The sequence below is a fragment of the Panthera tigris genome, chromosome B1 (genome assembly GCF_018350195.1).
Source record: "Panthera tigris isolate Pti1 chromosome B1, P.tigris_Pti1_mat1.1, whole genome shotgun sequence".
Taxonomy (NCBI): domain Eukaryota; kingdom Metazoa; phylum Chordata; class Mammalia; order Carnivora; family Felidae; genus Panthera; species Panthera tigris.
This window is the reverse complement of record NC_056663.1, coordinates 25,492,058-25,514,256: the sequence shown is the minus strand read 5'-3', so window position 1 is coordinate 25,514,256 and position 22,199 is coordinate 25,492,058. Positions and strand designations below refer to the sequence as shown.

The 22,199-nt window shown below is 44.5% G+C and overlaps 1 protein-coding gene across 1 annotated transcript in view; it reads left to right on the top strand.

Annotated features, from left to right (window-relative positions):
* Window positions 1–7,638: 7,638 nt before the first annotated feature.
* Window positions 7,639–22,199, top strand: part of TRMT9B (tRNA methyltransferase 9B (putative)) — a 67,302-nt gene continuing 52,741 nt past the window's right edge. The window contains exon 1 of the mRNA XM_007093985.3: window positions 7,639–7,738. The gene's annotated coding sequence lies outside the window, so the exon portion shown is untranslated. The remainder of the gene's footprint in view (window positions 7,739–22,199) is intronic.

Here is a 22,199-nt window from a genome sequence, read left to right as displayed (position 1 = left end):
AGCATATTACTAGTGAGAATAAGAACAGTAAAGACTGTTCTTGATAACGCTCTTGCTAGAATAACAAGAGTCTACATGTTGTGATGCAGGCAAGGAGAAGGTCCATCTGGAGCTAGATGACCCATGGATTTGTGGTTATGGAAGCGAAAGCAAACAGCTTAAGTGGCTGTGTGCTGAGATCAGCATCTGAGGACATACCTGCTGTGTATTTTATCCAATACTGTGCAATACAGAAAGTGTCACATACACATCAGAAAGAAGGAGATGTATCCGTTCCTTCAACAAAAACTTATTAAACACCTCCACAGTCGTGACTCGGGGCCAGACTCTTGAGGGCACAGGATGAATCCTAGCCCTGCGTTCCCTTTAGGGAAAGGCGGGACGCATGAGTTTTGATGACATTCTGTAATCTTCCTTCCAGATACACGTTTCAGTTGCGAACGACACATTTTATCTGTACTGTCTGTGATAATTCGATTAATGGCAGAGATCCCACTAGACCACAGGTTCCACGAGGAGAGCTGTTTCATTTTATCCGTTTTGCTCACCAGTGTTTTCCTAGCACACTATCTGCCACATAATAACGGTTCGGTAAATACGTGTTGAATAAAGAAATGAACGAATCGTTTTTGTAAAAGTTAGTGATATGTGTCTCAAATAGGATATAGAGAAAGAAAAATAGGATTTAGATTTAAAAAAAAATTCTCAGGACAGATTGATGAATTCCAGATAAAAGCTAAAAGGTTTGGGGAAAGAGATGGCCTTGGAAGTCAGGAGGCCAGATTGCACAATTATTATAATCATCCAGGTGAGAAGTAATGGGACATAAACATGGGCAGAAACAGTAGGTAGGGAGAGGAGTAGATAAGTAAAAGTATTACAAAGATACAACGGGCAGCTGGTGGGCCCCGGAGGGATAAGAAGCGAATAGTTTAAGGATGTGCCAGGTGTGCCAGGGATTCATAGAAGAAAGCAGAGAGTAGCTGGATTAGTTCAACGAGGCATCGGATCTCCGATTCAAATGTACTGAGGTCAGAGAGGGCAAGCAAAATGCTAGCAACGAGGATCCAGAATTTTAGGAGAGGACCAACTCAGAGACACAGATTTTTTTTTTTATCCATCTACACAGAAATTCTGCTTGCAGTTATAAAGTTGGATGAAGCTGTCCAGGGAAAGATTACGGAGAGAGAAAAGCAGAGAACCAAGGACGGGTGCTTGAGAAGTATTGCAATTTTTGGCAGGGCTATTTTTTCTGTAATTCAGGAAGACAGAAAGCCCATAGAACCCTATCAGATAAGAAACCACTGATTCCTTCACGCTGGGAAATTCAGTTTACCCCAAAGAGGCCTTGAAGGCTTCATAGGTCTGGAGAATGCCAGTTCCTTAGAAAAAGGCAGAGCAGTTCTAGCCTCTGTGAGCACCACGGCAGCGGGAGAAGGGTTTAGGACTTAGGTGGATGGTGTCCCGGACCCCAGCCCATGCATGCCCCAGATGCCAAGGACAGCTCTTCCTAGGATGTGCTGATTTATATTATCAACAGCCGTGAGCTCCTTGATCCCCAGGCCAGTCTGACTGGTTTATTATGGGGAAGGCTTTGAAACCAATGAGGTGACAAAGCTTGAGCCTTTCTTATCCCTATTGTCAGACTATTTTAGCTCTGGTCTCCTACAGAGATCATTCTGGGAGCACCTATCAATTTCTTCCTATAATCTGTAGGTAACTTCACCTCAGTTTACCATTCCATTTGTTGAGAGGTCCGATTTTCTTATGCACCAAGATGTTATCTTTCTAAACTAGTTAGGATCGCTCAAAAATACGGAATGACTTTGAAAGGAGGAGAAACAAAAACACAGCAATGTTTTTTTTTTTTAAAGTCTGTCTCTATTGTGGTAATAACAAATAAGCACCCAAGTGGTTAAAGCCAGTACTGACCAGGGGCGTTTTATGTAGTAGACAGCCAAAGTTGAAACGAATGAAATAGTTTTCTAAGTATCATTCAGCACAATCCGAGGCTTATCGCAATACATGCAAATTAATTAATTCAAATGTATGCACTGAGCTCTAACTAAATGCTAAGAACTATGATAGGCAAGGAGGACAAACTGAATAAATGGTCACAAGCTCTAGGAAAACAGCTTCTATGAATTTTTTTTTTTTTTAAGTTTTTTTATTTATTTTTGGGACAGAGAGAGACAGAGCATGAATGGGGGAGGGTCAGAGAGAAGGAAACACAGAATCTGAAACAGGCTCCAGGCTCCGAGCTGTCAGCACAGAGCCCGACGCGGGGCTCGAACTCACGGACCGCGAGATCATGACCTGAGCCGAAGTCGGCCGCTCAACCGACTGAGCCACCCAGGCGCCCCTATGAATTTCTACATAAATGCCATAACTTTAATTAGAGGCCTGGAATTTAGGGCTGTATAAGCTGGAGAAATCTCATGATTTTCCTTGAGCCCAGAAAGGTAGCTTGGGGCCAGGCCGTGAGGGGCACTCTGGCCTATTCTATGGGATGTGTGGTATTTAAAAAGCCGAGGAGAGCTGGTATTGAATCTCAAGCAGAAGGGATGTGAAATAATTTGGTTTTAGTAAATATTGATTTGTATTTTCCCCCATATTTCCACTAAATAAATGGTTAAAAATAACAACTGCTAAATTCTGGATATAATTTTCATGATGGTTCAGAGAAAAGAAATGCTATTTTTTGTGGGAAAAGATTCACTTCACTAAAAACAATTGCTGGTAAAAAAGGTGATTCGATTTGTAGACAGTTGATTTCGGATAACATCTCTAAGAAGGAATCTTCTGATTTTATCAGGAGGAAAGGAGACCACTAAAAAAACAGAGCCACGGATGGACGGGATAGTTATATCTCTGTTTCCTGTCATGGCAGGTGTTACAGACCACCAGTATGCTGTGTTCATTCAGGTTACAAAGAAGAGAAGCCGGTTATCTACTTTGATAAGACTTAACACGAAGCTACACGACAAAGTAAGGAAGCCCAAGGTCCTGGAAGGTTAACGAGGAAACGCAGCTCCCGGTAGGATAGTAGGGTGAGTTCTCAGCCGTCAAGCCACCCATCACTCCTACATTGTGACTTGGCCATGTGTATGTGGCCCAGTTTAACTCGGTCTTTGCCTCTCTCGGGGCAGAGAGCAGACAGGTTAAGACACAGGCTCTAGAGCACTCGCTAACCGGATTCGAATCCAAGCCTCGCCTTTAAGCCACTTAGGAAAGGATCTCATCAGGTCTCAGCCTCCGTACTGCATATCTCTATCTGGCAGCATGCTTCCAGCCACCGCCTCGTGGGCCACAGGACAAACCAGACAGCTCTGTTAGGCGGACACGAACCCTTTGTTGGGTGAGTCACGTGATGGCAAATATCGTACCTCTGTGTGAGGAACCACCGTCACTGCCTTTCTCTGAAGGCACAGAGCAGATACTCAGAGAAACATGGCCTCCCATCTGCTCAAGAGGCACGTGCCAGACTCAGAGTTCACAAACTAAGGAACTGAGTTGACTAAGCAACATAACAATAATACAAAGTAACATAACGTGTTACACAATAATATATAATATAGACAATATTATATATAGTTATATATTCGTGTTACGTTTTCAATATAACATATTTTATATATTTACGTGTATTATGTATGATGTATTCACATATTTATTTTACATACAGTGTATATGATACACAAATATATATAATAATAAAGGAATTTAGTTAACTAAGCAATACAAAATGAAGTGTAAATTTATAAAGAAACAGGAGAACACTTGTTACATGTTCCACAGTGATCTAACTTCTGTTGAGGCCATCACCAACACTTACTTCATAATTAACTGTAAGAGAAGACCTATTGTTTCTATATAGACTCTACTTTTTAAAAATTTTTTTTTAATGTTTATTTATTTTTGAGACAGAGAGAGACAGAAAATGAACGGGGGAGGGGCAGAGAGAGAGGGAGACACAGAATTGGAAGCAGGCTCCAGGCTCTGAGCCATCAGCCCAGAGCCCGACGCGGGGCTCGAACTCACGGACCACAAGATCATGACCTGAGCTGAAGTCGGACGCTTAACCGACTGAGCCACCCAGGCATCCCTAGACTCTACTTTTTAATAAAACAGTTGTCAACAAGGGACACCTTCCAAGACTCCCAGTGGATGCCTGAAACCGGGGACAGGACAGAACACTATGTATACTATGTTTTTTCTTATCACACATATCTCTGATAAAGTTCAATTTATAAGGTAGGCACAGTAAGAGGCTCACGACGATAACTAATAATAAAATGGAATTATTCCACAAATATACTGTAATAGTAGGTATGGGAAAGTGGTCTCTGTCTCTCTCAAGCTATTTTATTGTTCTGCATTCACCCTTCTTCTTATGAAGATATGAGATGATAAAATGCCCTGGAGAGGGGAGGAAGTGAGGTGAGTGACTGCAGTGTTGTGACGTAGCATTAGGTGACTGTTGACGACTAATGTTCTGATATATCAGAAGGAACGTCTGCTTCCGGACTGCGATTGACAGCCAGGTAACTGAGACCACAGAAAGTGAAAACGTGGGTAAAGCGGGACTACTGGAATCTTCTGTGTGGCATCACTGCCAGACTTGTATTATTTCTTTAAAAAAAATTTTTTTAATACAGGGGAACTTGGGTGGCTTGGTCAGTTCAGCATCTGACTCTTGATTTTGGCTCAGGTCATGAGATCGAGCCCTGCATCAATCAGCATGGAGGCTACTTAAGATTCTCTCGAAAGAAAGAAAGAAAGGAAAAAAGAAAGAAAGAAAGAAAGAAAAAAAGAAAGAGAAAGAAAAAGAAATTTTAATATCAAATTTCTATTTTAACCAGCCAAATTAAGAAATATCATAGGGGTGCCTGGGTGGCTCAGTCAGTGAAGCATCCGACTTTGGCTCAGGTCACGATCTCATGGTTTGTGAGCTCGAGTCCCGTGTCAGGCTCTGTGCTGACAACTCAGAGCCTGGAGCCTGCTTCAGATTCTGTCTCTCTCTCTCTCTCTCTCTCTCTCTCTCTCTCTTTCTCTCTCTCTCTGCCCCTCTCCCACTCATGCTGACTCTCTCTCTCTCATAAATAAATAAACTTAAAAAATTCAAATGAAAAGAAATATCATAGAATTGGTTATGTCTACTTGAGAGCAAAGATTACTTACCTTTGTTCACGAATAATGTCAAACGTCACATGTACGGAGATGATAAATCAATACCCTGCCTGTCATTCCCCTCTATGTACCCGCCCTGCATCAGCCATGCTTGACAGACATATTTTATTTTATCTTTTTGCTGAGAGATTCCTCTACGGCACAATTTCCTTTCTATTCCCTTGGTCATTGCCCAAATTCTGGTGGTGGCCACGGAAATGCCTCTTATGATGGCCTCAAGTAGAATAATCTCCTTATTTTTCTCCCTGCCGCCGAATGAGGAAATGGTAAGTCAAGTCCACAGAACTCTAGGGATTCTGTAGATTTGCCTTAGCCAGTCTGTGAAATCCCAGAAAAATATAGGCAAACATTTTTACATTTGTTTTTTATATAGGAGCGTTCCAAAACTTCTCTCAGATTCTTAGATGAGCCTAATACCTACAAAATGTTAAGAACCTCTTGTCCTGCCAGATCTCAGAAACATAGTAAACAGACTTTCTTACTTTCATCCCTTAGCCGATTCTCCATAGCAAAATCCTGCACCTGTCACCACCTCCAGGGCGCCTTCCCTGACCGCGTCACTTTTAACTGATATCCCTCATGCTTTCCCGCAGAATTGGAAACAGCCCACTTTTGTATTTATCACACACTGTTGAGACCCCATTCACTGGACAGGTATTTACTAGGTACCTGCTATGTTTAAGTCACTATACTCATTTAGGTGTGCCTTGTCCCCTAGTGCACCGCTAGAAGATGGCACGGGACATCACAGTGTCGAATATATGTATCTTGCACTCAAGGACATACTGCGGTTGCATCTCCATGGAATAGAAATAAAAATCACCAGTGGCACTTCAGTGGGCTGGGATCCAGCTCAAGAAAAACATGTGAAATCAGGCTCATGATTTTTCCCCCTTTTAAATGCAAAAGGGAAACTTCTACAGAAAGAGGAAATGTCGATTTGATTCTCCTGAGCATGGTAATACCCAAGTAAAGGTTCCCTCCCCTACCCCAATATAGTGCTGCACTGGCAAATTATTTCAGAATCACAAACTATGTATGCTGATCTCCACCCACCCTCTTAGTAGTACCTTAAATACACCAGTGTCTATGGGAGCCCTAGAGTAGCGCCCCCCCCCCCCCCGAGAATTTTTTTTTTTTTTTTTTTTTTTGTAATGCACAGGCTTCTGACGACTAGTGAGTTGTTTACTAATAGGGGTTGAAGATGATCACACCAAGGACTTGGGAGAAAGTAGATAAATCCTATTGTTACAGAAGCAAGAGGGTGTGCATGGGGCAGACGTGTCCAGTTTTAGACACAAACTTCTAACCTAAATTCCATCCCTCCTTCTGATAGATGCTATTTTGATGGGGTTAGTTTTGCAAAACTCTTTGAACAGGTTAAGCATCCCGTTTCAATGACAAGATCTGGAGACTCTAAGCATTGGCACCTCGGACTTCGGTTATCCCAGAAACCCAACAGGCACATCTCCGTTGAAGTAGGTGGTTGCAAAAATCAAAGGAGAAAAGACGCGCTAAAGCGTCACGTTGTTGTCACCCCCAGGTACCGCGTTGCTGTGCTCCGGGCCGGCCAGGTGTACTCCCCTTGGCGTCCTCTCCCACGTAGGACCGGCCACGCCGGGAAAGGCTGATGCGCAGAGCCTGGGAAGGAGGCAGGAAGGTCACCCCCATCCCCGGGCCGGGCGGGAGCGGCAGAGCCTCACTTCCCGGGAACGTTCGGGCGGGGCGTCCCCAGGACACTGGGTTGGGAGGCGACACTCCCCCGGCTCCGCTCCGCCGCCCCTCCGAGGCCGTCAGTCCTCCCGGCCTGGAGGCGCCGCCGGAGCCCAAGCGCCGCCTCCGGAGAGGTGAGGGCGGGTCGGGGAGGCGGGGACGGTGACGGGGGCGGGGAACCGCGCGCCCGGGCCGCGGGCGGTCGCCCAGCTACTGTCGCGGAGCCCGCCCGAAGGCCCCCGAGCCCCGGGAACGGAGCTTCCCGCGCAGGGCGCGCGCGCGGAGGAGGGCGCGCGAAGCCTGGACCCGGGCGGCGGCGGGAGGAGCTCGCGGGGGGGGGCCAGCCCCGAGCTCCGCCGCCGAGCCGCGGCCCGGGAGGCCTCGGGGCCCTCGCCGTAACTTCTCTTTGGAAGCCCCGGCAGGGCGGGCGCGCGCTCCCACTCGGGCACGCGCGTCCCGGAGCCCCCATCCCCCCCGCGCGCGCTCCGTCTATTTTTCCCTACCGCTTTCGCTCTCACACTCTAAAATAGGTCAAGGGGTGGAAGTTACACCTGGTACGGCCCCCGGCTCTGATGCAAAAGCAGCTTTTTCTCCCCGGCTCCGGGAGAGCGTTGCAACTATTCGGTTCGGTAGAGTCTCCCGCCCCCATACCGTGCAGAAAGCGCCGGAGACCGTGGCGCTGACAATGGTCCGCAGAGGGGAGCGGCGGCGAGCCTCTTTCCCACCCTAGTTCTGCCCGCCCTGCGCCCGCCCTCCCCCAGCACGCGGGGAGTCGGGGGCGCGACAGGTCGCTTCGCGCGCTCGGGCCCCCTGTGTCCGGGGTCTGACCGCCTAGGTGAGTTCGTGCTCTCTTCCTCTGTCGTTCCGGGCGCCGAGAGTGACCTGTTTACCTTGAAAACTTAGACGTGATCAAAACAGGCGAGCCTGCCATGCGGCAGGGGATTGCGGGATGTGCTTCAGATGTTAACATCGGATAAGTCAGAACTCAGAGCTGCAGGGGACATGTTTAGTGTCTTAAAGGTGAAAATAGATTTCTGTTTTCACGGAGTACACGTGTATCTCTCCCTTTAGAAGCTACCACTTGGGAATTGATTTTTAACTAGCAGGAGACAGTGAGCTAATAACTTAAACCCAGAAAGTTGGTCAGAATATTTTTTAGGTGATGTGAAAGAACTTATGGACGTAGTCAAAGCTGACAACAAAAAACACAGTTTAAGAAGGAATTTCAAAACGGGATGCTAGGATTTGTGTAATATTGCTCTAGGTGTATCTCGTGGTATTACCTGGGTTCTTTGTGGTAAATATCATGAGGATAGAAACGCTTTATGTAGAAAGAGGGTAAGGCTGTAAATATCTACGTGCAAAGCTTTATATCAGTTGGTATGCATGGATTTAAATGTACATTGAACGTTTCCTGTGGGCAGAGAGCTAGAAGAGATCTATATCGTTTTGAGGTTAAGGTTATTAGCAATATTACAGGCAAATGATTGACATTTAACTCCTCCTTTCAGCTGTTGAATGTAATACTATTCGTGAGGCTCATTAACTATGGAATCCTTGACGTTACTGTCTAATGAATGGTTAATTCCGTTTGAAGTTTAGATTGTGGATTTTTCTGTCCTTGATGCCTGACTGAACATGCAGTGTAAAGGACTCTCCAGTGTTGGTGAGGGATCTTGGGAGGACCTCAGAGGAGAGGGTTGTTTGCAGAGAATGGAAGCGACTCCCTGATGGCCACAGATTGCACATAACTTCTTTTAAAGGAGACCTTGACAAGTTGGAAAGTGTTTCCTCACTAAGGAGACCACTCCAGAGACAACTGCTTTGCGAATGCATTTGGTCAGATTTGAAACTGGAGCTCCCTATAGGCTCTTCTTGTCATTCAAAAGAAAGCCCATTTCTAGAAAGGTTCAATTATTGTATGACGTTCTCTGGAAATTATTTGTCCGTGTGTGTGTGTGTGTGTGTGTGTGTGTGTGTTGCTGTGGCTAAATCACCAAGGTAGTCAAGGTTTTAACAAAAATTTTACTTACCAGCGGGATGTGAAACTGAAAATACTATGTCTGCATGGTTAATTCTGTTTTAAAATGGAGGGGCAGAGGTGCTTCCCAAATAAATCTTAAGTCTCTGTTTATGTGTATTTTCTAAAGCCAAATCTTGCTGGAGATTAAGAGGACTCTAAAGAAGGTATTTCTGGCGGGTAGATATGTGACTACTCATATGCATGTCACTATAAATAATTCATATGCACCTTTAGAAAACTAGTATCCAAAATTTGAAACACATGATGAAGGTTCTATCACTCTATCCTTTACAAAGGACCAGTCAAGCTTGGCGATATACAGGAGAAAAAAATGCAACTAAATCTTTCTTTACTGCATGGTGATGTTCTGATTCGTATTTTAGATAGGAATTGAGTCAAGCTCTCATTGTCATTTAGCCCTGGGTATAATGCATTGTTGGTATGAGGCTGTCAGCACTTGTCTGTGCAATCTTATGTTTCTACCTGTAGGGAAAGTGAGAAGGCACTCTGAGAAGACGGGTATGGAAGTGTTAAGATGCCAGGGATTTATTTAAGACCACACCGAAGGAAATAAAAATGGAGCCTGATTGTGGTATAGCTTGGTCCCTGGAAGGTCTGCAAGTGTGGTGGTGCCTCACGGCCAATTGAATGTCCTTCAGCTTTTGTGATTTTCTTCTCTTGATGTCGTAAGAGAGTACGTCGCGTAGAACCCCTACCTAAGAGGTATCCAAGAGGAGTCGACGGCTTTCTCTCTGGCTACTCACTTCCCAATCAGGCACACTTCTAACCACTCAAGAGAAGGAATTCAGAGCGTGCACTGGAATACCTGGAATGAATCCCATCTCGGGGCCATTTCCTCACCTGTGAAATGGCGATAATGAGCCTTCCCGAGGTGGTGGGGAGAAGCGCATGGAGTAATTTGTAATATCGAGTGTGCGGTTAGCACGCTGTGGGCAGTCGTATTAGGAGGAGAAATGTGTTGCCCTAAATGTCATCTCCGGGGGGCTATGGAGGGATTGCTGCGTAACAGACAGGAGAACCGAACGTGCAGGCGAACGGGTCATTCTCCTGTCCTGGTGCATTCTGTGTGCTCTCACAGTATACACTAGTATATGCTAAGCTCCTAGTAGTTAGTCTTTTGGGAGCTAGAGGCTCACCCTGTCAAGCCTGCATATCTTCTACCTTACGCAGGCCTTTGGCTTATCTAGGGTTAAAGACGTTACCTGCGGTGGTGTTTAGAAATGATGATGAGACAGTACGGGGAGGGAGAGATGACCAGTTGGAATTCTAAAATAGAATTTAAACATTAAATTGGCTAGTTTCTGTTAATGCCATTAGAAGTATGGCCCTCCTGGGGCGCCTGGGTGGCTCAGTCGGTTAAGCGGCCGACTTCGGCTCAGGTCATGATCTCGCGGTCCGTGAGTTTGAGTCCCGCGTCAGGCTCCGTGCTGACCGCTCAGAGCCTGGAGCCTGTTTCAGATTCTGTGTCTCCCTCTCTCTGACCCTCCCCCACTCGTGCTCTGTCTCTCTCTGTCTCAAAAATAAATAAACGTTAAAAAAAAGAAAGAAGTATGGGCCTCGTAAAATGATAATAGTTTCTAGTTTTCCCATGGACAGTTACATAGTTTACAATGGAGCATTTGGACTTTGGGGGCGAAACAGCCATAGCATTCGTTTAGCTTTTCACTTGTTCAGCACTGTCTAGGCACCTAAGGCACTATGCTGAGCCTTCAGAATACCATAGCAAGAAAAACAGACCTAACTTTTCAGGGAACACCTGTCTGCTGGCATACATACGTAAACCTGTAATTACACCGGTGCTCGTGCTAGGCAGGAAAAATGTCAAGGGCAGAAACAGGGAATTTGACTTGTGAAGGGAGGGATGTCAGGAGTGCTTGCTTAAGGCGGTGGTGGTGGGGTTGTGAAGGAAGGTCCTTGAGGAAGGAAGAGCATTTAATACGCAAGGAACAGCGCCTGCGAAGACTGTGCATGCGCATGTATACTGTAGGGGTGGGCCAAGGAGAGCCAGGTATCTATGAGGAAGGGACAATGTTGTAAATGAGGCTGGAACAGCAGGCCTGGGCTCTGACACACATTTTCTCGTCTTTTAGGCTAAGGATTATGGTCTCAGAACTCTGGTGTAAGCAAGCATCTTAGGCTCTCAGACTACTCTAATGCATTACACAAAAGATATTTACAATCATTTTTTTTGAAGCTGATCAGAGCCTAAGCCGATATGTACCATGATTGACTAGTTTGTCAGCTCTTTGCATTACTAATTGCCTGACTTGAAAACCACTGGGATTAATTTTCTCTTGAAAAATCTAACAGATTTTTGTTTAATATACACATCTTGTAGATTTCCAGCTATCCTACACACACATCTGTGTCCTATATACAAATTTATTTGTGTATTTCCATTTTGTGTATTTCCAGCTATTCTCTCTCTCTATGCATATATACACAAAAATTTATGGGTTATACATATTTACCCAGTTTGAATTTATATGTCTATTCAAGAGCTATAGGGACAGAGTCACGTGTCTTTCACCCAGGGAAAGGCCTCCTGAGTGTGTATGTGAGAAGCCTGAGCCCAGCTCTGAGAAGCTGTGAGCTAGGCCTGCAGAGCAGGGGCAGGAAGCAGCATGCATCCTTGGCGGACCGCTCTCCAGCACCATCCAGGCAAGGTCAGGGAACAATCTGGCATAGGCTTCTCTTCGCCATAGGCGTGCTTTTATTCCCTGCTATTCCCTGTTCTCATTTCCCTTCTTTTTCCTTCCTCTTTCCCCTGTCATTTTTTTTTTTTCCTTAATGTTTTTTTCTTCTCTCTCCAGGGGTCCCCAGAATTATTTCTCAGCCCTCATAACTATGCTTTGGCTTTAACCTCAGGCCCTGCAGTGTTGGCCCTCACTTGGGTAGATCTGGATGGTATGGCCCTTGATCTCCTCCCTGTTCTTAATGTATAACCGTATGTGTCAGATGGGCACAAACTTTTTCCCTTTGGCAGTTCTTCCCAGGCATCAGAACTAATGTCTTGTGCACTGAATTCCCTCATCTCTCCCTTCTTCCCTGTTGAGGGAGGCTGCAGATAATAGAAACTATCCTAGTTACTGTAAGCAAAACGGTTTTTGTACGGGAGTTAGGTGTTGACAGGGTTGGAAGAAGAGGTTGCAGCTGAAAGGGGAGAAGAGGATCCAGGCTGAGCTCTAAGGGTGACACCCAGACAGCACAGCGGAACTGCCCCCCCCCCCCCCCCCCCAGGGCTGCTGCTGTCATTGCCAAGGGATGAAGGTTGGGAATCAGAGCCACCACTGGAGCTATTGACAGTCCAAGGCACAAGTGATCAGATTAGCTGCTTACAAAGTGCAATTCCACACAGGAAGCCAGTGACTGAACACAGCTACTAATGACAAAAACAAGCTAGCAAACATATTTTTTTTATATATACCCTCTCCCTCCCTTCTCATCCAGCTCATCCCATGGGCAGAACCTGATCTGTGCCCAGAACCCTAGCTGCAAGGAACTCTGGGAAATGTAGTTTACACCTTTCCAGCCTCCACAATTGAGGAAGGCATACTTGAAGGAGACTGGAATGAAAGCTAAGTGACACCCCATCACGTCTTACATATCTAAAACATATTTCATCAGAGCCTGAGCTAGCATATTTCATTCAAAGCAGGTAGATGATATATTGTAAGAATCCAAAAAGGATCTGGTTGCTAACCAATTTCCATTTCAAACAGATGGATATGATAGTCATTATAGTTGAAATTGCTGGAAAAAGCATCAAGCAAATAAATAACTAAAAATTACCAAGTGCCTGCCTCTGCATGTGGGTTCTATCTGAATACGAAATAATATTCCTTTGTTCTGGTTTAGTAATCAAAGTCAAATACCAGGAGAATTGATTTCTAAAAAAGTCCTCCCCACCAAAGTCACAGATAGGCTATGTTTAATGCATAGCAATACAAAGGAAGAATTCAGGGCGTGATAACAGAAATTATAGCTCCTGGCAGGCTGGCTCTTTCATTAGATGAGTTATCTGTGTCTCTATGTTTCTACTAAATCTTTCTTTCCTCTATAACTTTAATGTGCTTTTTTTTTTAAGGATCATAAAGATAGAAATGACCTGTTAATTGGAAATTAAATAAGAGTATTGACTGTAATAACATATTTCATACCCTGCTACTTGTCAGATTCTGTTTTTGCAAACCATTAAAGTAAATATGATGGACTGTCTACTATTACTAAGCCATAAATGATCGTTTATCGGCAGTCAGAAATTCCATTGGCGTATCTAAGACTTAATCTTGATTACTGAATGCAGTCATTTTATATTTGCCTCTGATATTTGGAGTTAGAAAATGAAAGCAGAGTAGCAAAAACAAATAGGGTAACTTAGTGAGTTTGTCAGTCTATCATATCTATTTTTAATTGATTTTTATGTCTCAAAAGGCAACACTCCATTCAGATATCTGGTAGGTGGTGAAAGCATTTAAATGCAGAATTACAAATGCTGCCTGGGGTAAACCACACTCTAATGTGAATACATTCTTTCAAGTCCAGTGGTGACACCGAGTTTAGCCATCCCACCCAAGCCACCAAAACTAAACCTATGAAAATAAACACAGGGCTTTTGCTCTGTAAATGCAGCTTCAAGACAAATCCACTGTCCTCCCTCCTGAGCCCCCACCTAAGCCCCACACACAGTGTATTCTCAGGAGGGAAGTGTTTGTATCTAATATTACACTATTGCTTGATTAATTATAAGGGAAAGTAAGTAGTATTAATCTATGTTACAGTAACACATTATGATCTCCACTTCCCGCTTCCCACAGTTTTTCTCTTTCCTTCCTATTTGAGCAAACATTCAAGAGAAAAATCTCGATTTCCCTCCCCCTGGGTTATAAGGGGGATGAGTTCTTGTCTTCAGCTATATGGAGCGTAGTGGCAGGTTAAGTTGTAGGACACAACTCCTTTCATGGACTGAAAATCAGGGGCACCTGAGTGGCTCAGTCGGTTAAGTGTCTGACTTTGGCTCAGGTCATGATCTCACGGCTGTGCTGACAGCTCAGAGCCTGGAGCCTGCTTCCGATTCTGTGTCTCCCTCTGTCTACCCCTCTGCCGCTTGCATTCTGTCTCTCGCATTGTCTCAAAAATAAATAAACATTAAAAAAAAAATTTTTTTTAAAGTCAAAATGATCTGGCCACCTGGGTGGCTCAGTTGGTTGAACCTCTGACTTCAGCTCAGGTCATATCTCGTGGTTGTTGAGTTCGAACCTCGAATCAGGCTCTGTGCTGACAGCTCAGAGCCTGGAACCTGCTTTGGATTCTGTCTCCTCTCTGCCGCCCCTCCCCCGCTTGCTCACGTGTGCTCACGCGCTCTCTCTCTCTCTCTCTCTCTCTCTCTCAAAAATAAATAAAAAAAATCAAAATGATCTTTTGATTTTCTAAGTGTATTATAAAGTAGAACATCCAAACCTGAACTCACTCTCTGCTTGGATCATCAATGGGCCAAATTGAAGCAGGAGGTGGGTAGAGAAGGCATGGTGTTTTGGTGTATTTTTTAAGGCAGAATTTGAGGACGATCAAGCAAGACGAGTATTTGAACATCATTGAGTGATCTGTTTACTCACTGTCTCAAGATGTATCTGTTAAGAACCTCCTTTGTAGCATGATTGGTGCTGGGTGCTAAAGATGTGCAACTCTTCCTTTGAGAGACTGACACTCGCTCTGGGGGAGACAGTCAGAAAGGGTTTTGGCAGGTAAAATGGTGCTCTTATGGTGAGGATGGAGAACGGTGGCTTTCTCAAAGAAAAAGTGGGGTATTTTCTGATCGTAAGGTGAAAAGCAGAGTTAATTGAAACAGACATATCTCTGACTTCAAAGACTGTCTGCTGCTATCTTTAACAACAGCAAAACAACAGAACGGCAGCCAAAAGAGGCAACTATCTCGGACTGGGCCTTTTGTCTGCTCCCTTGAACCTGCAGAAATTGAAAGGAGCTTGTCAAAAGTTAGAGGGTTTTGGTTTAAAGAAATTATGACTTTGTGAAGGAAGAGGACTGCTTTTGGTACTTTAGTCAGGGTTCAGAGAGTAATCTACATAGCGCCTGGGAGGCTCAGTCATTAAGCATCTGACTTCCGCGCAGGTCATGATCTCACAGTTCCTGAGTTCGAGTTCCACACTGGGTGAGCTCAAGCCCTGCTTCTCGTGAGCACGGCTTCTCTCTCTTTCTCTTTCCCTCTTTCTCTCCCTCTGCCCCTCCTGGGATTCTCTCTCTCTCTTTCTGCCCCTTGCTCACTTGTGCTCGCTCTCTCTCTCTCTCTCTCTCTCTCGCAAAAAAAAAAAAAAAAAAAAAAAAAAAAGAGGGGGGGCAAAATCTATTAGAAATAAAAATTAAAAATAAATAAAAAAAGAAAGTAATCTATAATCTTTAAAAAATGTTAAGGGTGGCAGCAAGGAAAGGGGGACCTCAGTCCTATCAGGGACTTCTGTCCTACGACCACAAGAATTTGAATTCCATTCCAAAAATGGGCTTGGAAGTAGATTTTCCCCCAGAACCTCTGGATGACAGCTCACCCTGGCGGATATCTTGATTTCTGCTTTGTCATATCCTGAGCAGAAAACTCAGGCCTGTTGTTCCAAACTTCTGATCTACAGAACTGTCAGCTAATAAATGGGTGTTGTTTTAAGTTAAAAAAAAAACAAAGATCAGAACCCCTAACATTCTGTAGGCCATTGAATTTACAGAGTAATTTGAGAAAATGCAGGTGCATTCTGAATGTTCAGATATTTGCAAATGAGAATGGCCATGCGATGATTTATGCGATTATGAAACAGATCTAGGGGGACTATATGACTTCTTGTTCAATCTGGGACACTGTTAAGGGTGAAAGGGGTACTATTAACGATTGCCCTGGGCAAAGAAGCAGAAATGGGGACTTAGGCCAGCAAACCAGGATTCATGGTCACCCAAGATTAAGACGCTTGTTGTATAATATTATTGCATTAATTGCAATATTGATTTCTTAAAGATTGTGGTAAATATATACATAACATAATATTTTCCATTTAAACCATTTTGAAATGTACAGTTCAGTGGCATTAAGTATATTCATATTGTTGTGCAAGTATCATCATTCGTCTCTAGAATTTTTATCATCATGATCATTGTGCAGCGCTGAAACTGTACCTATTAAGCAGTAAGTCCCCGCTCACCTCTCCCCTTCGCTCCTGGCAACCACCATTCTACTTCCTGTCTGTGAATTTGGCTACTCCAGGTACTTGACATTAGTGGAGTAATAAACTACCTGTCCTCGTGTAGCGAGCTTATTTCACTTAGCGTAACGTCCTCAGGTCTTATCCGTGTTGTAGCATGTATGAGGGTTTCCTTTCATTTTAATGAGGAATATTTTTCCAAGGGTACGTATTTCCACATTTTGTTGATCCATTCATTCCTAGGAGAACACTTGAGTTTGGCGATTGTGAATAATGCTCTCGTGAGCCTGTGCAAAGATCTCTGTGAGCCCTTGCTTTCCCTTCTTTTCCATTCACAGTATTGAGTTGTAAATGAGGAAATTAAAAATGGAGGGAAAAAGAGCATTCTTTTCCTTGACAGGCTCTCTCTGTTCATCCTTCTGTCAGACTGGAGTCCCGCTATGCCTCTATAGAACTCAGCAGAAAAATCAGCGGCTGCAGATAATCTAAAGAAACTGCCTGCTGAAAAAAAAGCATGCACAGGCTCAAATTCCATCTCCACACAAGGAAGAAAGCTAGTTTTTCTGTCTTCACTACCATATGCATTGATCATGGATTTTGCAAGTGAAAAGGGCTGGCATCTAGAACATCAGAATCTGAGTCAAGTCAATGGCCTTCAGCAGCACAAAGAACCAGGAAATCAGCAGCAGGAGACTGAACAACAGAAGGCTCCATGTGACCAAGAACATCTTTGTAACACAGGGGAATGAACTTCCTGGAAACAGGCAGCAGAACCAACCAACAGCCATCTGTTGATTTGGAAGCTGAGATGAAAGGAGACAGGCTACAGGACTGTGGGCCTTCCAGATACTGAGAAAAATGTTCTTTTGGCTGTAGAAGTAGATATCAGAAAGTCAATGTCAAGAACATTGGTACATCTGATCTCAGCTTAGATAATCCCTTTTTATAACTTAAAAAAAAATTCTTTAATGTTTGTTTATTTTTGAGAGAGACAGAGACGGTGTGTGAACAGAGGAGGGGCAGAGAGAGAGGGAGACACAGAATCTGAAACAGGCTCCAGGCTCTGATCTGTCAGCACAGAGCCCGACACGGGGCTCGAACCCACGAACCGTGAAATCATGACCTGAGCCGAAGTCAGACACTTAACTGACTGAGCCACCCAGGCGCCCCCAAAGTATAACTTTTTACCTGAAAATTTAAGCACCTTTATTTCCACTAGGGATTTATAGTCCTGGAAAGTAATGTTGACATGTCTGGAACGAATAAGGGATTGCCACCTCTCCCTCTCTAAGTCTCTGTGGCATATGTCAGCCCTCTCTGGAGTCAATAAAAAAACGAATTCATTTGTAACACCTTGAAGGAACTTGATAAACTTTTGGTCATTAGTAATAACCAAGCTTCAGAAAATACATCTGCAGAGGTTAATCTGCCAATCTCTCAGAAATGGTAGCTGAGAGCCCAATAGGTATTAAGGAGCTTTGAGAAAAATGGACCCAAAGTGAATATCTTACAGCTTTCCAGAATGAACAGTGCCCACAAGTCTGTTCTCACCAGACCGCAGCTGTATCAGTGGGGACTGAAATATTAACAGGCAAGTCCACACGAAAACCTGCACACGGACGTTTACAATATAAACACTTTTAAACTGCAAATAACCAACACATCCTTCAGCAGGTGAATAGATCAACAGTGGTATATCCATATGATAGAATGATATCCAAAGATAAAAGTATCTTTTAAGCCATGGAAAGACATGGTGGAACCTTAAATAAATATTGCTAAGTAAAAGAAATCATCTGAAAAGGCTAGATACGATATAATTCCAACTGTATGACATTCTGGAAAGAATAGTGTGTGATTCTGGACTGAGACAATAAAAAGGCCAGTGATTGCCAGGGATTTTTTGAGGGGGGAGAGGAGATCAATAATGGAGCACAGGGGATTTTTAGGACAGTGAAACTATTCTGAGTGGTACTATAATTATGGACACGTGACATTTTGTATTCAGCAAAACCCACAGAACAGTACAATACAAAGAGTGAACCCTGATATAAACTATGGGCATTTGTTAATAATAATGTATCAATATTGGTTCCTCAGTTTTAACTGATGCTTCCCGGCAATGCAAGATGTTAAATTAGGAATTGCATAAACTACGTCTTAAAAAAGTAATGCACGCTTTGCCTGCTGCTAGAAGATGCTGAAACTGTTACCTTCAGGGGTCCAGGTGATGGCATGTCAAGTGTAGGGAACATAGCTCCAAGTCATTGAAATGAACAAATGAGAGTTCTGTCATTTGTTCCCAGCTGAAACAGCTAATCAGCTACACTGAACCTGAAGTGCGAACTGTTCACCCAGGCTCTCAGCAGGTGAGGAGGATGCACGCAATGAGACTTCTGAACAAACTACTTCCTTTCCATAGTGGTTAAAGACTTGGGTCAGTGGAGGCGGGGTGGGGGGTGCGGCGCCTGGCTGGCTCAGCTGGTTAAGCATCCGACTCTTGATTTCGGCTCAAGTCGTGATCTCACAGTTTGTGGTTTCAAGCCCTGCATTGGGCTCTGTGCTGACAGCATGGAGCCTGCTGGGGATGCTCTCCACCACCACCCCCCACCCCCCGCCCCTCCTCTGCTCTCTCTTTCTCTCTCAAAAATAAATAAATGTTAAAAATTGTTTTTAATTTAAAAAAGACTTGGGTCCGCGCTCACAGGATCCATCGATGGACCTGAAACCAGAGAAAATGCTGGTCCTGAAGCTGCACAGCCAATCACCTAGTCCCTCCAACTGTCTGCCATTAATTTTCCCCACTGCAGACCTTGACTGGATTCTCCATGCTGGCTCTCTTCCACAGGAAGCTCTTAAGGCCTTGCATCAAGTTGGCAGAAATGCAGACCGAGCTCTTCTTGCTTTTGTAGTGAGGCATGCTATAGTTCCTACAGAACTATGGCAAAGTGGGCTAGACCATACACCTTAAAAAAGCTATATAGATACCCACGCACACCCAGATGTATGCAGCATATAGAAACCAGCGAGCAGAAGGTCGAGCTGGATATTTTTAAAGATATTTTTTTTAGCCAAAGTAATCTGTGACCTTTTGTCTGATAATTTGTTCCACTCATGCAAATTTGGGCCTCTTGAAATGTACTGGCAGTGCGTGCATACGAAAGCTTTTTGTTCTTACGAAGATGACATATCCTTGCGTAAAACTGATGGTTTTATGGGGCGCGTATCACCTTACAGTGATAGTGAATCTTTGAAAAGCAGAAGCCACTAGAAATCGCACCACTGGTAGAGCTGAAGGCAGATCAACGTAATACTGGCTCTCTGTGCTGCAGGCAGGGTATGCCCTCTTGACTCAGCGGTGAGCTTGTAAACTTTCAAGCACACAGTTTGGTGTTCTCAATGATTCCCAGTGCTCTGTGTATTATGATTCATCCACTAAAACAGGACATCGAAGAATACTTGAACAATAAAGCAGTGGAGGAAAACTCTGTTCTATTTTGACGTGGAAATTTTGATCATAGGTAAACAGTAATCACTAAAGCATTTATGCAGGTTATTGAATACTTTGTGCACCAACTACTCCGGACAAAGCCTGTTTTCCTGGATCTGTTTATTTAAACTAGACTACAGTGTGGTAAGCTGGGCCACTGGGCTTGGAGAATCAGTACATGTGGATTCTAGTCCTTCGTCCTTGAGAAACACAAGGGCGCCTGGGTGGCTCAGTCAGTTAAGCGTCCTTAAAAAACTCACATAGGTTTTTTTTTCCTTAAACAGTTGACTCTCAAGTATTTATAAGTGACCCTAATGGCATTAGTTTTCGCCTACGATGACATAGAGCCTAAACCTCTTTCCACACGCAGCTGACGTTTTCCTCGACCCCACCTCAGCACGATGCTATTCCCTGTTGGCCTTTATACCCTGCCTGCCCGCCTCCCAGGTCTTGCTCAGGGTCGGTGCCCTTCACTGGGGCAGCACATTAGCTGTGCCAGGCTTCCTGCCTGCTGGATGACCAGCGGCTTCAGAAAGAGTACATTCTGGTCCGTGTGCTAACGGTCAGTCCCGGGGTGCCAGCGGAATGATCATCCTGTGCAGTTCAACCACAGCTGTTCTGAGACCTGTGATGCTGCTGTAAAACCTGGTGATGGAAGCCTGTGGCAGGAAAACCCGAGAGACTGTTGAGATGGAGTGGTGTTCCAGGGCAGGGAGGCCGCGGCGGGTTGACAGGCGAAGGAAGGCCAAGGAAGTAGGCAAGGCTCGCGGACCCCTCTTGGAAAGGAGGAGAAGGGGCGTCTAACGCTGGCGGGCAGATGCAGGGCTGGGCGTGGCTTGTCTTGGTGTGTGGTTTTCTGTTCCTGGTTCAGGAGAGGAGACGGTGGCTGTGTGGGCGAGGACAGGAGGCCACTGGGGGAGAGGCTGCAGAGAGACAGAGGGTTGGCTGACGGCCAGGAAAGAGGAGCTCAACAGAGAGATGCTGGCCTTTGAGAGGCAGCCGGTAATTCTGGGGGGCGCGGGATGGACAAGACTTGGGGTGGCAAGGAGGGAAACTGAAGAAATGTGCATTTTCTCAGCAAGGTAGGAGCAGAGTTAGCCTGATAAGGCGATGTTTTGTCAATAGCTGAGGTTGTTCCGGGGAAACTGAGTTAGGTTCCCAATGTAAACAATAAAACTTTAAGCTTTGGTTTTAGATCTACTTGCCCATTTGGGGCCCTCACTTTCTTGTGCATGAGCTCTGCACCATCTCCTTTTCTAACAATTTAGGAGGCCATAAAACAAAGATCAGGTGACTGAAGCAGACTATTGGCCTTTTTCTGAGGAAAAGCTACATTAAAAAACTCCAGTCGGGCGTCTGAGTGGCTCAGTCGGTTAAGCGTCCGACTCCCGATTTCAGCTCAGGTCAGGATCCCCGGGTCTTGAGATCAAGCCCTGCATGGGGCTCTGCACCGAGCATGAGGCCTGCTTGGGATTCCCCCTCGCCTTCTGCCCCTCCCCCGCTCCTCCTGCTTGTGCACAGCACACTCTCTAAAAACAAAAACAGAACTAAAAACCTCCACTCATTACTGTCACCTTCACCGTTTGTGCTTTTTAAAAACTACCTTTGTAAAATATTGTTAATTCACCTTTTTTTAACCTTTCGGGTTTCAACGTCATGGGAACTGGGGGGTGCGTGTTACAGCTGATGGTGTCTCATCAGCTTTCTTGGCAAAATAATTGTGCCTATGACAAAATAGAAGGTGTCTTAGGATGGGCTACCATAAGAGAACACCACAGACTGGGTGGCCTCAACAATAGATACCTATTTCTCACAGTTCTGGAGACTGGAAGTCCCAGATTGAGGTCCCAGCCAGTCTGGTTTCTGGTAAGAGCCCTCTTCCTGGCTTGTGGATGGCCACCTTCTTGCTTGTCCTCACATGACCTTTCCTCTATGTGCACATCAAGGAAGAGTTCTTCAGTGTATTTTCTTGGATTTTTTTTTTTTTTTAAGTAGGCTCCACACCCAACATAGGGCTTGAACTCTTGACCCCAAGATTGAGAGTCATATGCTCTACTGACTGAGCCAGCCAGGTACCCCTCTGCTCTGTTTTCTTATAAAGATGTAAGGACATTAATCCTATTGGATTAGGGCCCCACCCTTATGACTTCATTTAATCTTAGTTACCTCCTGATATATAAGCCCCAGCTTCAAACACAGCCACATTGGGACTTAGAGCTTCGACATATGAATTTTGGGAGAGACACAAACATTTAGGCCATGCTATATAGCCAGCACTAAGATGGAGATAACTCCATCCACCACAGGAGTTTCAGGTTAAATCTTTTGTCATATTTACTCTTAATTTTTTAAAATTTAGAATCAGAACTCATATTGACTTTTAAGGAGATTATGATAAAACCCTGCGAAGGTTAAAAAAATGGTATTTCTAATTCTAAATGAGAAATAATAGACTGTATCCTTATAGGCTTATCTCCGAAGAGACAAACACGGTTATAAAATGGGGGATGAAAATTGGAAAAAAATGAAACTTTCCAGAACAGTCTGGTTTATTCTGGGCACA